Source organism: Mya arenaria, chromosome 4, assembly GCF_026914265.1.
Source record: "Mya arenaria isolate MELC-2E11 chromosome 4, ASM2691426v1".
Taxonomy (NCBI): Eukaryota; Metazoa; Mollusca; class Bivalvia; order Myida; family Myidae; genus Mya; species Mya arenaria.
This window is the reverse complement of record NC_069125.1, coordinates 29,371,925-29,387,161: the sequence shown is the minus strand read 5'-3', so window position 1 is coordinate 29,387,161 and position 15,237 is coordinate 29,371,925. Positions and strand designations below refer to the sequence as shown.

The 15,237-nt window shown below is 34.7% G+C and overlaps 1 long non-coding RNA gene across 1 annotated transcript; it reads right to left on the bottom strand.

Annotated features, from left to right (window-relative positions):
• Positions 1–7,338: 7,338 nt before the first annotated feature.
• Positions 7,339–15,237, bottom strand: LOC128230477 (uncharacterized). The gene is made up of 7 exons (XR_008260233.1): positions 15,165–15,237; positions 14,299–14,403; positions 12,475–12,545; positions 11,211–11,344; positions 10,258–10,366; positions 9,843–9,914; positions 7,339–8,988 (listed from the first exon to the last, which is right to left on the bottom strand). It is a non-coding gene; the product is annotated as an uncharacterized LOC128230477 (long non-coding RNA).

Below are 15,237 nucleotides of genomic sequence, written 5' to 3'. Positions count from 1 at the left end.
TTTTATTAGGAAAATCTCAATTTAACAAGACCCTTTGTTCTTCATTAGTATGACGAATTATTTTTAAAAACAAAAGAAACGACAACTACAACCACATTTTAAATATAGTTGAATTACATGCACATATACGTCATACCTATTTCTGTGCATTTTATGGGAAGGTATAAAAACCGGACCTATAACGCCCCTACAGAGGCATAGGTAATAAAAACACGGGCCAAAGGTTTAACTTTTCATTTTTTTTTAACAGTTTAATAAAATTTTGTATCGAATGAAAAAAAAAAAAACAGCCAGATTACAGAAAATGTGCTTGGTTCTTAATTTCTAACGTAAAGGGTATGCTTGCATTGTCTGAAAGTCATCGTTGAAAATCGCGTTATATCGCACCGAGGAGCATGCGCAGTGGGGGAGCATGTATGAAAAACACGCTCATAGGTACGTCTAACTCTTTTAATATTTTATAAATTTAATAAGTTTTAGTATTATTGTAAAAAGTAACAATCAGCTACACAGTTTAAATTATTAGGTTTGATATTTGATATAGATCATAACAAAATGGCAGAGTTAAATTTTACAAGCAAACTTTAAAAGGTGAAGAAATGTATCAGTTATTGGAAAAAGAAGGAGGTTAACTCCAATGGAAAAGATCACTGCTGTAAAGTCATTGTTACTTCCCATTTGTAAAGGATATTTTGCTTAAAACCAAAGGGAGTAAAACAGTTTATAATGAATAGATAAAAAATATCGACACACCAACCTGTCAGGCTAAATTGAACATTGTTTTCCAGGATGTAAACTGAAAAAAGGTCTCTGGATTGGAATTTGGTATTACGAGAGATATATATATTCAATGGTTTCAGACAAAAAAAATACATCGGATTTTAGCTACAAACTCACTTTTGTTTAAAATGAATAGATATGCACCAGTCAATTGTAACCACGACTCCCAGGTCCGGGGAATAGCGGGAACTTAGACTTTCGGTCCAGCCAACCCCGGAAAAAATCCCCGCCTTGCGGAAACGAACAGATGGTAAAATCCCCGCCAAATGCCCCCGCACCCCAGGGACCCTAGGTAAGGCCGATTCCCCGCTATATTCAAAGCGAAGCAAAACCACCGCATTCACCCGGCACTGCGGGGCCACCTGAAAGGTAAAAACACGGCCCATTTCCCCGCTATCCCCCTCGGACCTGGGGGGGGGGGCATGCTTACAATTGACAGGTGCATTAATGATAGATTATGTAAATTCTGTTTGTACGAAGAGAAAACCTTGATTCAGATATTCTGGAATTGTGAGATTGTTCAAAACTTAATAAACTGTGTAAAATATTTTTTATCTGTTCTAAATGAATCTTTCCAATTAAATTGCCAGACATTTTTGTAGGGAACCACTTGTAAAAATTCAAATAAATATAATATACTTAGTTATGAAATTAAAAATTGCATTTATCTTTGTAAAATGAGAAAAATAAGACCGTCCTTTATTGGGTTAAAGTGTTGTGTAAAACTTGCTTGGAATATTTATGAAAAATCAAATATTGAAGATAAAGAACTTAGTAATTGGTCAGTTGTAAAAATGATTATCTAGACCACATACGTTTTAAGTAGTAAAAACTAATATCATTTTTCACATTATTTCTTTGTTTATAAATATCTATTACATTAATATATAATTACACTCAGTATGTGTGTTCACCTTGTTAGTTATGTCATACTTGTTTTAACGTCTGTAATAGAAATAATAAGATAAGGACGTAATATAAACCACTGACTATCAGTATGCAATATTCCAGTTATGATATATCATATTATATATCGTATTAAAAATTCAACTCCTGACTATTAGTATGCAATATTCCAGCTATGATATATCATATTATATATCGTATTAAGAATTCAATTCTGACTATATGTATACAGTATTCCAGTTATGATAGATAGATTGTATGTAGAATCAAACTACTGACTATATGTATGCATTATTCCAGTTATGATATATCGTATTCAGAATTCAACTACTGACTATATGTATGCAATATTCCAGTTATGATATATCGTATTCAGAATTCAACTACTGACTATATGTATGCAATATTCCAGTTATGATATATCGTATTCAGAATTCAACTACTGACTGAATGTATGCAATATTCCAGTTATGATATATCGTATTCAGAATTCAACTCTGACTATATGTATGCAGTATTCCAGTTATGATATATCGTATTCAGAATTCAACTACTGACTATATGTATGCAATATTCCAGTTATGATATATCGCATTCAGAATTCAACTCCTGACTATATGTATACAGTATTCCAGTTATGATATTACGTATTCAGAATTCAACTACTGACTATATGTATGCAATATTCCAGTTACGATAGATTGTATGTAGAATTCAACTCCTGGCTATATGTATGCAATATTCCAGTTGTGATATATCGTATTCAGAATTCAACTACTGACTATATGTATGCAATATTCCAGTTACGATATATCGTATTCAGAATCCAACTACTGACTATAAGAATGCAATATTCCAGTCATGATATATCGTATTCAGAATTCAACTACTGACTATATGTATGCAATATTCCAGTTATGATATATCGTATTCAGAATTCAACTACTGACTATATGTATGCAATATTCCAGTTATGATATATCGTATTCAGAATTGAACTACTGACTATATGTATGCAATATTCCAGTTACGATATATCGTATTCAGAATCCAACTACTGACTATAAGAATGCAATATTCCAGTTATGATATATCGTATTCAGAATTCAACTACAGACTATATGTATGCAGTATTCCAGTTATGATATATCGTATTCAGAATTCATCTACTGACTATATGTATGCAATATTCCAGTTACGATAGATTGTATGTAGAATTCAACTCATGGCTATATGTATGCAATATTCCAGTTATGATATATCGTATTCAGAATTCAACTACTGACTATATGTATGCAATAATACAGTTATGATATATCGTATTCAGAATTCAACTACTGACTATTAGTATGCAATATTCCAGTTATGATATATCGTATTCAGAATTCAACTACTGAATATATGTATGCAGTATTCCAGTTATGATATATCGTATTCAGAATTCATCTACTGACTATATGTATGCAATATTCCAGTTATGATAGATTGTATGTAGAATTCAACTCCTGGCTATATGTATGCAATATTCCAGTTATGATATATCGTATTCAGAATTCAACTACTGACTATATGTATGCAATATTCCAGTTACGATATATCGTATTCAGAATCCAACTACTGACTATAAGAATGCAATATTCCAGTTATGATATATCGTATTCAGAATTCAACTACTGAATATATGTATGCAGTATTCCAGTTATGATATATCGTATTCAGAATTCAACTACCGACTATATGTATGCAATATTCCAGTTACGATAGATTGTATGTAGAATTCAACTCCTGGCTATATGTATGCAATATTCCAGTTATGATATATCGTATTCAGAATTCAACTAATGACTATATGTATGCAATATTCCAGTTACGATAGATTGTTTGTAGAATCCAACTACTGACTATAAGAATGCAATATTCCAGTTATGATATATCGTATTCAGAATTCAACTACTGACTGTATGTATGCAATATTCCAGTTATGATATATCTTATTCAGAATCCACCTACTGACTGTACGTATGCAATATTCCAGTTATGATATATCGTATTCAGAATTCAACTACTGACTATATGTATGCAATATTCCAGTTATGATATATCGTATTCAGAATCCAACTACTGACTGTATGTATGCAATATTCCAGTTATGATATATCGTATTCAGAATTCAACTCCTGACTATATGTATGCAATATTCCAGTTATGATATATCGTATTCAAAATCCAACTACTGACTATATGTATGCAATATTCCAGTTATGATATATCGTGCTCAGAATTCAACTCCTGACTATATGTATGCAATATTCCAGTTATGATAAAATTGTATGTAGAATCCAGTTCCTGACTATAAGAATGCAATATTCTAGTTATGATGTATCGTATTCAGAATTCATCTACTGACTGTATGTATGCAATATTCTAGTTATGATAGATAGTATGTAGAATCCAACTACTGACTATAAGAATGCAATATTCTAGTTATGATGTATCGTATTCAGAATTCATCTACTGACTATAAGTATGCAATATTCTTGTTATGATAGATTGTATGCAGAATCCAATTACTGACTATAAGAATGCAATATTCTAGTTATGATGTATCGTATTCAGAATTCATCTACTGACTATAAGTATGCACTATTCCAGTTTTGATAGATTGTATGTAAAATCCAACTACTGACTATATTCAAGGCAAAAGCCGTGTTTAATATAACTCTTTAGATCTCTGATAGTGTTATAATATGAAAATAAAGGAATCACAATGTGACGGACGTATTCAATAATCCACGTGTTCACGCCGGATACATCAGATTGGTTCCCTACATTTAGTTTTATTTTCATTTTACATGCGCGGTTTTCAAGAACTATATTTCTTTTCATCTGTACCTTGTTTGTATGCTACATGGTATTTCAGTGTGTGCTTTTGTGTTTTCTTCAATCATGTCATTAGAAACACCTAAAACATTAAGTGTTCATTGGAGTCTTGAGTCTATGACACACACACACACACACACACACACACACACACACACACACACATACGCGTTTATATATACTTGTGAGTTATATAGAGCTACACCGACGTACCGAGGTCTGCCCTTTCTGTTGAAGATAGAGCAACCATCTTTCAAATTAATATCGTAAATGGGGCATATATTGTAAATTGCTGTCGAGAATTCAAATAACATCAATAGTTTGTTCTTCAACTTTTCAACATCATTTAGAGGCATCTCCATATATGGTATGACATGTGTCTGTCATCTCCTCGTTTGCATATTACACACAACTGCCTCATAATGTTGATGATTAGTGAATACTTGTTTTAACTCATAACGTTGATGATCAGTGAATACGTGTTTACTCACCGAGGTAAAATATCGTTGTGTTAAATCATACATTAATTCTCGAGTTTACTAGCACTCATCATGAAGTTTTGACCCCTAGGAGGATTTTACCTCAAGTGTTCATCCTCCAGAGCAAACCCCAATCTATCCCACTTGGGCCTTTTGTTTCCTTCTTCTTCTTATTATTATTATTTATTTAGCATTCGTAAGCTCCGCCCATTCCTTATCATACAGATTTTACTTCATGTCATCTAACCATAACATTTTGCGTTCGTGTACTTTGTGTGTGGCATTAACGACTTTGAACAAGTATTATGCTGCATTTGACACATTATTGTACACGGTTTTTTTCTTCCCGCTTCATTATTTTCAGAATTGTTTGATGACTCTAAAAATATCCGTGTTTTGCCCCGGAGGGTGGGTAGAGCGCACACCATGAAATTTAAACAGACTGCGTTGTTTTGTTTCCTGTCACGGAAACTTGTCAAAATTCAATCATGAGGCGGTGTAACCGCGCCAGTCAGAATCCGCTTTCTTTAGCTCTTAAAGGCCTAGTTTAAGGAATGTTTGGCATGATAATCCCCTGCTGTGCATCTCCTACTTATCACACTGGTTCCACAGTAGGGGCCAATATAATGTGCATTGGTTTATTGGCTCAGGGCCATTTAGGGTCAATTTTTATAATAAAACAATGAAAACTGCGCAACAGGATACTCAGATTGGAGATCTGATAAGCCAATTAGGCATTAAGATTAAGATCAACAGAGGTTGGGTACTTGGAGGGGGGGGGGGGCACTTATAGAAGGCTTAAACTAGGCCTTTAAGGTTGTTCGGTTAACGCACTCCCGGGTTTGGTTCCCAGCCTGGGCGCATGTTGGTTTGGTTTGTGGTCACCAAGCTGGACTAGTGGTATTTCTCTTGGCACTCAGGTTTCCCGCACAACACAACACCACACTATCGCGTAACAACTTGAGTGATTAATCGTACCAACTTTGTTTCACAATCGTTGCAAACAAAAATAAGTAAATAAACTAAACTAATACTTCAAACCTGGGAACAATGCCGTGATATCGTTGATTATTGCTCTTATATCAAACGCATTTTGAGACTTAAAAGGTGCATAGCAAACATTTCTACATTAATGTATATTAATACTGACTTGAAAGTACAGATACAAGTTCAGTAGTCGAAAGTTTAAACATAATGACATAGGGTTAAAGCCAGAAACACAGAAAAACAACACAAACATGCACAAACGACACACAACATATATAATGTATAATAGTAGGGGACTGTTTATCAAGGATTGTTGGGTTAAAACTTTGGAACTTCAGCAAAATGTAATTTTACTGGGGTTTAATTAGTTTGCGTACGCACAACCTCGTAAACAAATTGTAAAAACAAGCGGCACCATTAATGTCATTTGGAATGGTAAATGATAGACGCCAGGAGTCTAAAATCGTTTTCTCTTTTGTATCGGCGGACTATCAGACTACTTTGACATCGAGACTTCGATTTAACCAACTGTTCATCTGTCCGGAGACCGGATAGACATGTAACACGTGTTCCAGTGGTGTTTCTTTCATCAACTTAATCACAATTAACAAAGACGAGCTTTGTACTTAACCCTTGATCGGCCTTTGCCTTATTCTAACCAAACACAGCCGACGGAAATAAAATTAAAACTAAAAATGATACCTGCATAGTTTTGCCTAAGTTTATGTTTCTTCCTTTATTTATACCTATGTGTACCCATGGAGCTTATTTTCATCTTATTATTCACATTGCGTATAATTTGTTGGCTGTCAAATCTAAAAGCGATGATGCAAAAGAAATCGGATATAATTGTCAAGGGAAATAACTGAGTAAGAGAATTTGACATATTTGTCATTCGGAAACTCGGACTTGTAGGTTGGCTGCTAATAAGCGGTGCTAGAGTAAAAATATACTTCATAAAAAACCTCTAAATTTATTTTGGTTTTGAAATGTGTCCTCTTGTTAATGTAAATCTTCATTATTTCACACGTAACGTTTCAAACTGACCACAATATTAAACGGTTACCCGAACTGTGTTGGCCACTGGCTTATAGTATAACTTTTTGGCTACCATTTAGAGCACAAAGAGCCAATTCCCAGCAGCGGATCCCCCTTAAAGCCACTTCAGGGTTTCATCAAGATAATGACGTAGTATTTTGTTCCTCAAGTCCATTATATAGATCGCTCAATACATTGTATACATTCCATTCTGTAGGTGGAACTCCGTGAAGGAACTTTTTGTTCACCATCAGTGTAAAACAAAGCATCCTTTTAAGGCAAATTTATTTCACGTTGAAGTACATGTATTTTATACATTTCATTAAAAAATATAAGCAAAAGAATTGGGGGTCATCATTTTGCTTCAGAGCAAAAATAATCTAAAAACAAACAAACAAGAAGCGCCGTGGAGCGAGCCCTCACCTTTTTTCGAAGATTAAAACGAGTAAAATTAAATATTTTAATAATTAATAATGCCAGGGGATTGCCCCTTGATCTACACTTGAATATTGCAGAGACTGAGTCGAGTTGCCATGATTATGGAATTTTAAATAAATCATGGACATTTTATATACAAGTCATTTTTGGTTACATGCAGAGGGAAATAAAATAGTGAACGAGGTTAACAAGCACATATGTGAATACATTGTGCAATGAACAATGTTAATCTCTCACATTCATCACATACATTTGCCATCTTTACATGTCAAGAATATGTCACAAAATACAAGTGAGAAACTACAAAGTAACATGAACTGCAAACCAATGACTGACACCATGAAATTACACATTAACTGTGAATGTGTATAAATACACTTCTCCATAAAATTCAAATGAGAAATTACTGTTTGAATAAAACAATCGGCAACTCTAAAAATCTATTTGTGACAAAAATTATTATGACATAATGTCACCACTACTGAGAACATTGTATCAGTGTTGTACATGACATACCCATTTTGTTAAATTCTATTTTTCATTTACAATGCAGTAGACCTTGGTCCCAGTTTTAGTTGTGACAAAATATAAATTCATTGTGGTCATTGTGTCAAAACTGTTTGAAAATAAAGTTAATTTATTGAAATTATTATTGTATAGAAACAATCGACAAATTCTTATCCTGGTAAACTTTCTGCAAATCAACTGAAATTATATTTATTAACCTAGATGATAAACAGTGCAAGCGAAAATAAAGTGCTTGGACAAGCCTTTTCAGCCATTTTGAAGTTTCCAAGGCCTATTACTCTGACACACAAAAATGAACTCTGAGCAACTTTTGATAAAAAGGCTGGGTCATGTAACACTCGAAATGTGCTTATGATCCCATTGGCTGTTAAAAATATGCTCTTCAAAACCTCCGGAAATCTAAAAATGATTGAATCTAATTTTTAACAATGTAGAATAGTAACGATGACTTCATCATGATGACATAATAGATACATACTAAGAATAAAGCCTTAAGCCAGAGAAAAAATATTTTAGATTCTCATCCCAGCCCGCCCGTCAAATAAAAAAAAATAAACATGCCATTCAGCCCCATTTTTCTTCTTCAAAATACGGATGAGTATCAAAACATATTTTCCTCTGGCCTTTTGCTGCAATCCACTGTAAGATATAAAATAACCTCATATGCAGTGAACCATTGGCTTACAGAGACATGCTTGGACACCTTGACACTATGTACAAGATGTACTAGCACTTTGAACACTTATTATTGTTTCAGTGTGCAATCTGTCGTTATCCAACTGTGTAATGTGCTTTTTATTTAATTCCACTTCAGAGAATTCAAACACTTGTGGCTTTTGATTGAATTAATACAGTCTATTATCTTCAGTTCCCGTCTCATAGTAATGTTGAACACTTCGACATTTTCTTAGGAGTTGGCCTTGCTCCTCTGTTAAACGCTGAAAGTTCCTGGCTGAAATGCAAGAGAGGATTTAAGCTGGACAAAAGATAAAGGTTAAATAACATGAATAAATCACCAAGCCAGGAATATCGTTACACTTTAAATCATATATATAACTACCAATGTTATGAGCAACAGAAGAGTTCGAAGATATGTGCAAACTGGTTTGAGGAAATTGGAACTAGAGCTTGAAACTCTAAATGATCATGTGAATGTTGGTCTCACCATTCCACAAGTGGATTAAAAAATCACAAAATCGGCAAAAATGTATAACATTTCATGATTGCAACATCATTTGTGAGATATAAAATATTTGCCTCATGTACACAACTTTAAGTTGTATACAAGCATTCAGAGGTAGAATTTTAACAAACAGCAACACACCAATTTTAGAAAGCTTTTTGCATACTTTAGGAGGTAAAAAAACCTCATAGAGACTTGTCTTTAGAAAGCCTTTAAAACAAATATGATTGCATTTGAGCTGTGTTGTCTAAACAATGGTCAATCTCACGATTAATACAATTATAGGAAACAAGTATCAAATTTGTCCAAGATTTTGTCAAGGAAAAAATTATGACCAGATTTATCAAGACAGTGCCAAAATGTTCTCTTGAGTATAACAGGGCTTTTTTAAGTGACCTAACAAGTTAGTTTTTCGACAAAAGATGACCCAGTGCACACTGATGTGCTTCATTTCAACACCCACATTTCATCAGTAACTGGAAGCATACTTTGTCTATATAACAGACAGCAACATTGCTGCAAATCTATTGGATCATAAATAAAACTCTTTTTTTTAAGCGAACACTTTTAATGAGAAACAAGATAAGTCTACATCTGCAAGCAACATACAAACATGAATTTACCTTCAGGCAGCCCTTCAGCATGTTCAGAGATGACAGTGGATGGGGCAACTGTACCATTGTTCCCTGTAGCATCTGAAACACACAGTTAAGTTGAATGTTAACTGCTACAATATTATGAAAGCTTACTGGTATTCAGGTACAAAATTAACACATGCAATTATTAACTTACTGGATACATAAATTATAAATGTTACAAAAATTATTAGATCTAAATGTATTAATCAAGAAGTGTTGTCATTTTGGGCAACAATAAATCAAGGTGAACAAACATCTGCGGTTAAACTTCAACACACACAATTCATTACACACTTTTAGCATACATCATGAGGTACTAAAGTCAATGCATGTCTAGGTGCAACATTAAAAAGTATGTACCTATTTACAGATAAAATGCTCAATTAAGCCTGCAGTTTACCAAGATAAGCATGGTCCACTTCTGATCTTCTGTTGATGCACCAAGAGCATCTTGAGATGGTTCCGAGATCTCTGTTGTTTCTGCAACTGTATAATCGTCTTAACAGCATCTGAAATGCATTGAAAGTGTTTCAAACTGCAACATTCTCGGTTCAGTCTATATTATATACCTGTGTTATAGAGGGTTGGGTTGAAGTCATGGGCAAACAGAACTGTAATAGCATTAAATAGTCATTCTAAAAAACTGGCGCCAGTTTTCTAGTAATTTTGGAAATCTCTCTCTATATATAAATATTGTTGAATAATGAACACCATATTTCCAAACAACATTATGATGCAGAATACCATAAAAAGTTAAATTACAAGTGCAGAGCTCCTGATAATTCTGTAGGGTTAATGGTACTGTTTGCTGACCATTTTGGACCAAGCATATTGTTCACTTGTGGTTGAAATTAGCACAAGCCTACAAGCGCCGCACTCGTAAAATACGTTCCGGGCTGGCTTAGATCCTGGGTTTTATACAGCAGGGCTTGTTTAAAATTGTATTGCCAAGCAGAAGTATAAGAATTCTGGTTTCCTCATTCAAAAGATAAGGTTTTAATGCAAAAAGTTATTTTACTCTACTGGTGTTTGGGTGTAAAAGATATTAAAATACAAGGAATAATAATGTGCATACTTTTTGTGTTGTTTGTTCTTTATTTTAACTTGTATTTAGGAGGGAAAATTCAAGAATGTATTTATGGCATTATACGATTAAAAAAATCAGCTTTGTCAACTCCTGGTTGTGAAAGAAATGGGAAATATGAATTTTGTTGCTCCCGCTCCTTGCTTCAACTTTTCTTGGTCACAATCGAACAAATAAACAAATATTTGGTGTGGCCTAAAGTTCATACATTACCCATAAAAGTACAGTGCATTTATTCCTGAAATTGTTTGAGCTCATAAATGCCTTACTTTTGCTTCTTCCTTCCTGCTTGAATGCAATATGTCTCTCGCAGAGAATATATCCTCCAAATATTTTCCGCAGATGCCTCTCACTCTGATCAACCATATCCTGTAGCTGCTCCTGGGTCAAATCTTGAACATTGCTGCAAAAAGAAATGTACAAAAATAGAAAAACATGTCCTGCAAACAATTGCTTAAGATTACTAAGTATGCTTACGGTACATAGCATTGTTTTATATACCGGATAGGTAAAGTTTAGCACAAGTCACCTATAGCTGATGTAGAAGTGTTTCACAACTCCATGGAAAGGTGTCTGTTGTAGCCCTTTCCATTGGCGAAGCAGTCACCAGTGTTTTTATTGTTTATAGTAGTACATGAAAGAAACTAACATTATTCATAATATGTGCACTGAACACATCCTTAATCAATAAAATGAAATGACAAAACAAGATTCCTTGAGAGCAAGGTTAATTATCTAGTCTATGTGCAGGTATCTCACTCAAACAGTTGTGGGTTCATTCTGTATCAGGGATACATGTAATGATGTATGTCTTTCTGACAAGCTTTTAAAACAGACACATTCAGGTTTGACCGGTGAAGGAAACAAGACCTTTCCGGTTACCTTATACATTTAATCTCGATCTTGAATTCCATTATTTTTTCTCCATGGTCATTTCACTTTTACAGAATCAACTTCATCATTCTCTTCAGATATTGCCTGGTTTTCATTCCCTTTGTTCATTATGAAATGATTATCAATGTTTCAACCAAGAAAATATGCTAATATGTTAACAAGAGGGCCATGATTGCCCAAAGAGTTGTAACTTTATTTGAAGATTTTTCACTCCCCCGCTGACCAGGCACCATGGTGATATTTTCTTTGAAAAACAGACATGCTAAAACTGATAGGATTGTATGTACACAAACATATGTCAGATGTCCTAAAATCAATTTTAAGTTACATACAAACATTCTGAGGTACAAGTTGAACACACAACAAGTGAGCAATACACAAATCTTGAGAAGCTTTTAGCATACTTTGTGAGGTAATCAAACCGCAGTATAGCTGATGGTATTTTAAAATTTATAACATTTTGTAAGGAACACACACACACACAAACACACACATTCCGAGGTATATCTTAATAAGCATTGTGTCTACTTTATGAGGTACCTTTTGACAGAAAAAGTCTTTCAGTTGTGAACATGAACAGACTGTGATCACCAGCGACAAATAATTACTCAAAGAAAGTTGGTTTCGTATTCAATTTACCTTGAGGCGGCCCTTCAGCATGTTCAGAGACAACTGTGGATGGTAAACTATCCCTCTGATTTCTACAGCATCTGAAACACAAATTTAAGTTGAATGTAAACTGTTACAAACTCATTAAAGCTTAAAACTTCACAAAAATATACTGATATTCAGGTATAAACAAGAGCTGTCACAGTATGTGACGAATGCCCCCGAATGTGATATTGACCTACGAACAAGGTCAGACAGTACATGAAAAGTTATACATATGGCAAGTTATTTTAAATTGCCTCTGAACATAAAAAAATACCACCCATACTTGACAACCTACACTGTTATGTCCTTATATTCAGAATTCCCTTGTGAATAAACACTTGTGTATCTTTCACCTTAGAGGTAGGGACACGGGTCTTGCACACGACACGTCGTCTTCGTATGTGGAACACATGTAGCAAGTGATTTTAAAATCTGTCCATACAAGGGAAAGTAACAGCCCGGACACGACAACCTATACTCTATGTCCTTATATGCAGCACTCCATTGTGAATAAACACTAAGTATGACCTTGACCTTTGAGGTAGGGACACGGGTCTTGCACGCGACACGTCGTCTTGGTATGTGGAACACATGTGGCAAGTTATTTTAAAATCTGTCCATACAAGGGAAAGTTACAGCCCGGACACGACAACCTATACTCTATGTCCTTATATGCAGCACTCCATTGTGAATAAACACTAAGTGTGACCTTGACCTTTGAGGTAGGGACACGGGTCTTGCACGCGACATGTCGTCTTGGTATGTTGAACACATGTGGCAAGTTATTTTAAAATCTGTCCATACAAGAGAAAGTTACAGCCCAGACACGGCAACCTATACTCTATGTCCTTATATGCAGCACTCCATTGTGAATAAACACTAAGTGTGACCTTGACCTTTGAGGTAGGGACACGGGTCTTGCACGTGACACGTTGTCTTGGTATGTTGAACACATGTGGCAAGTTATTTTAAAATCTGTCCATACAAGAGAAAGTTACAGCCCGAACACGACAACCTATACTCTATGTCCTTATATGCAGCACTCCATTGTGAATAAACACTAAGTGTGACCTTGACTTTTGAGGTAGGGACACGAGTCTTGCACGCCACACGTCGTCTTGGTATGTGGAACACATGTGGCAAGTTATTTTAAAATCTGTCCATACAAGGGAAAGTTACGGAGCCGGACGGACGGACAGACAGACTGACGATGCAATTTAATATGCCCACCTTCGGGGGGCATAAAAATAACACATGCAATTATAAACTAACTAGATGCTTACATCACTAAATAACAAACATACAATATCTGGATGTATAAATCAACAATTGTTTGTTGTTCTGAGAAATAATGTCCCTGAGGTGACACCAAATAAGTGACAAAATAACCCAGACTCTATGAATCTAATAATTTAAGAACAAGAATAAGTTTTACTAAATAAAGCTTAAAAAACATTCTGAGGTTTAACTTCAACACACACATTCCATTACAAACTTTTAGTATACATCATGAGGTACTTTAAAGACTGTGCTGGTCTAGGTGCAACAGAAAAAAGAATGTACCTGTTTCAGTCATAAGCTCAATTAATGTCAGGATGGCTCAGAGGTAGAGTGTCCTCCTCACAACCAAGAGGTGAGCACTAGGTTTGATTCCCGCTCAGAAAATGTTCTAGTTTCCACTCATATGTACACTGTCTTAGTACTGAATTTGACTAAGGAAACCGACTGGAGTGTGTTTAAAATTAGCTGTTAGCTTTACACAATCGGGCTTAAATAAAGTAGTATAAACTAATGAGCACTCAAGTTTACCATGATAAGCATGTTCCAAGACTTCTGCTGATTCACTGAGGGCATCTTCAGATGTTTCTGTGACCTCTGTAGTATCTACAGCTGTATGACCATCTTTAACAGCATCTGAAATGTATCAAAATTCTATACCACGCGCACATCTGCCATGTCACAATGCCGTGAGATAGTATTTAAAGTATTTGTCTTATGTTCACAAACATAGGTTTCAGGAGATGTAAGTTTAGTTTTAAGTTACCATACAAGCACTCAGAGCTACAATTTTGACAAACAGTAACACACCATTAGTTTCAAGCTGTTGGCATATTCTGTGAGGTAATAAAACATAGAAATATGTCTTTTGAAAACTTTCAAATGAAGTATGATTGAATTACATCTGTATGGTTTAAACATCTGCCAATCTGATGATCAATTCAATTATGTTAAACAAGTATAAGAGTTGTCCAAGAATTTGTACAGGGAAGCAATCTCACCATGTTTAAGAAAGGTAAAAAAAATGGTTAAGACGGTATAAATAGGCTATTTCTTATGTGACCTAACAATTAAGTTTTCCGACACAAGATGACCCAATTCACACAGAGGTTCTTCATTTCAACACACACATTTCACCAATATTTTTACGCATACTTTGTCCAAATACATGTTAAAGAGTATAATAAGCCTGATTTTAATAGATGACAAGATATCTAACATTTGTAAGCAACACACACACACACACACATATTCCATGTTCATCTTTACAAGCATTATGTCTACTTTATGAGGTACCTCATCACAGAAAAATAGTCTTAAGTAATTAACATCAACAGATTGTGGTCACCAGCGAGAAATAACTATGTAAAGAAAGTTGGTTTTTGTATTCAATTTACCTTGAGGCGGCCCTTCAGCATGTTCAGAGACAACTGTGGATGGGGCAACTGTCCCACTGTTCCCTACAGCATC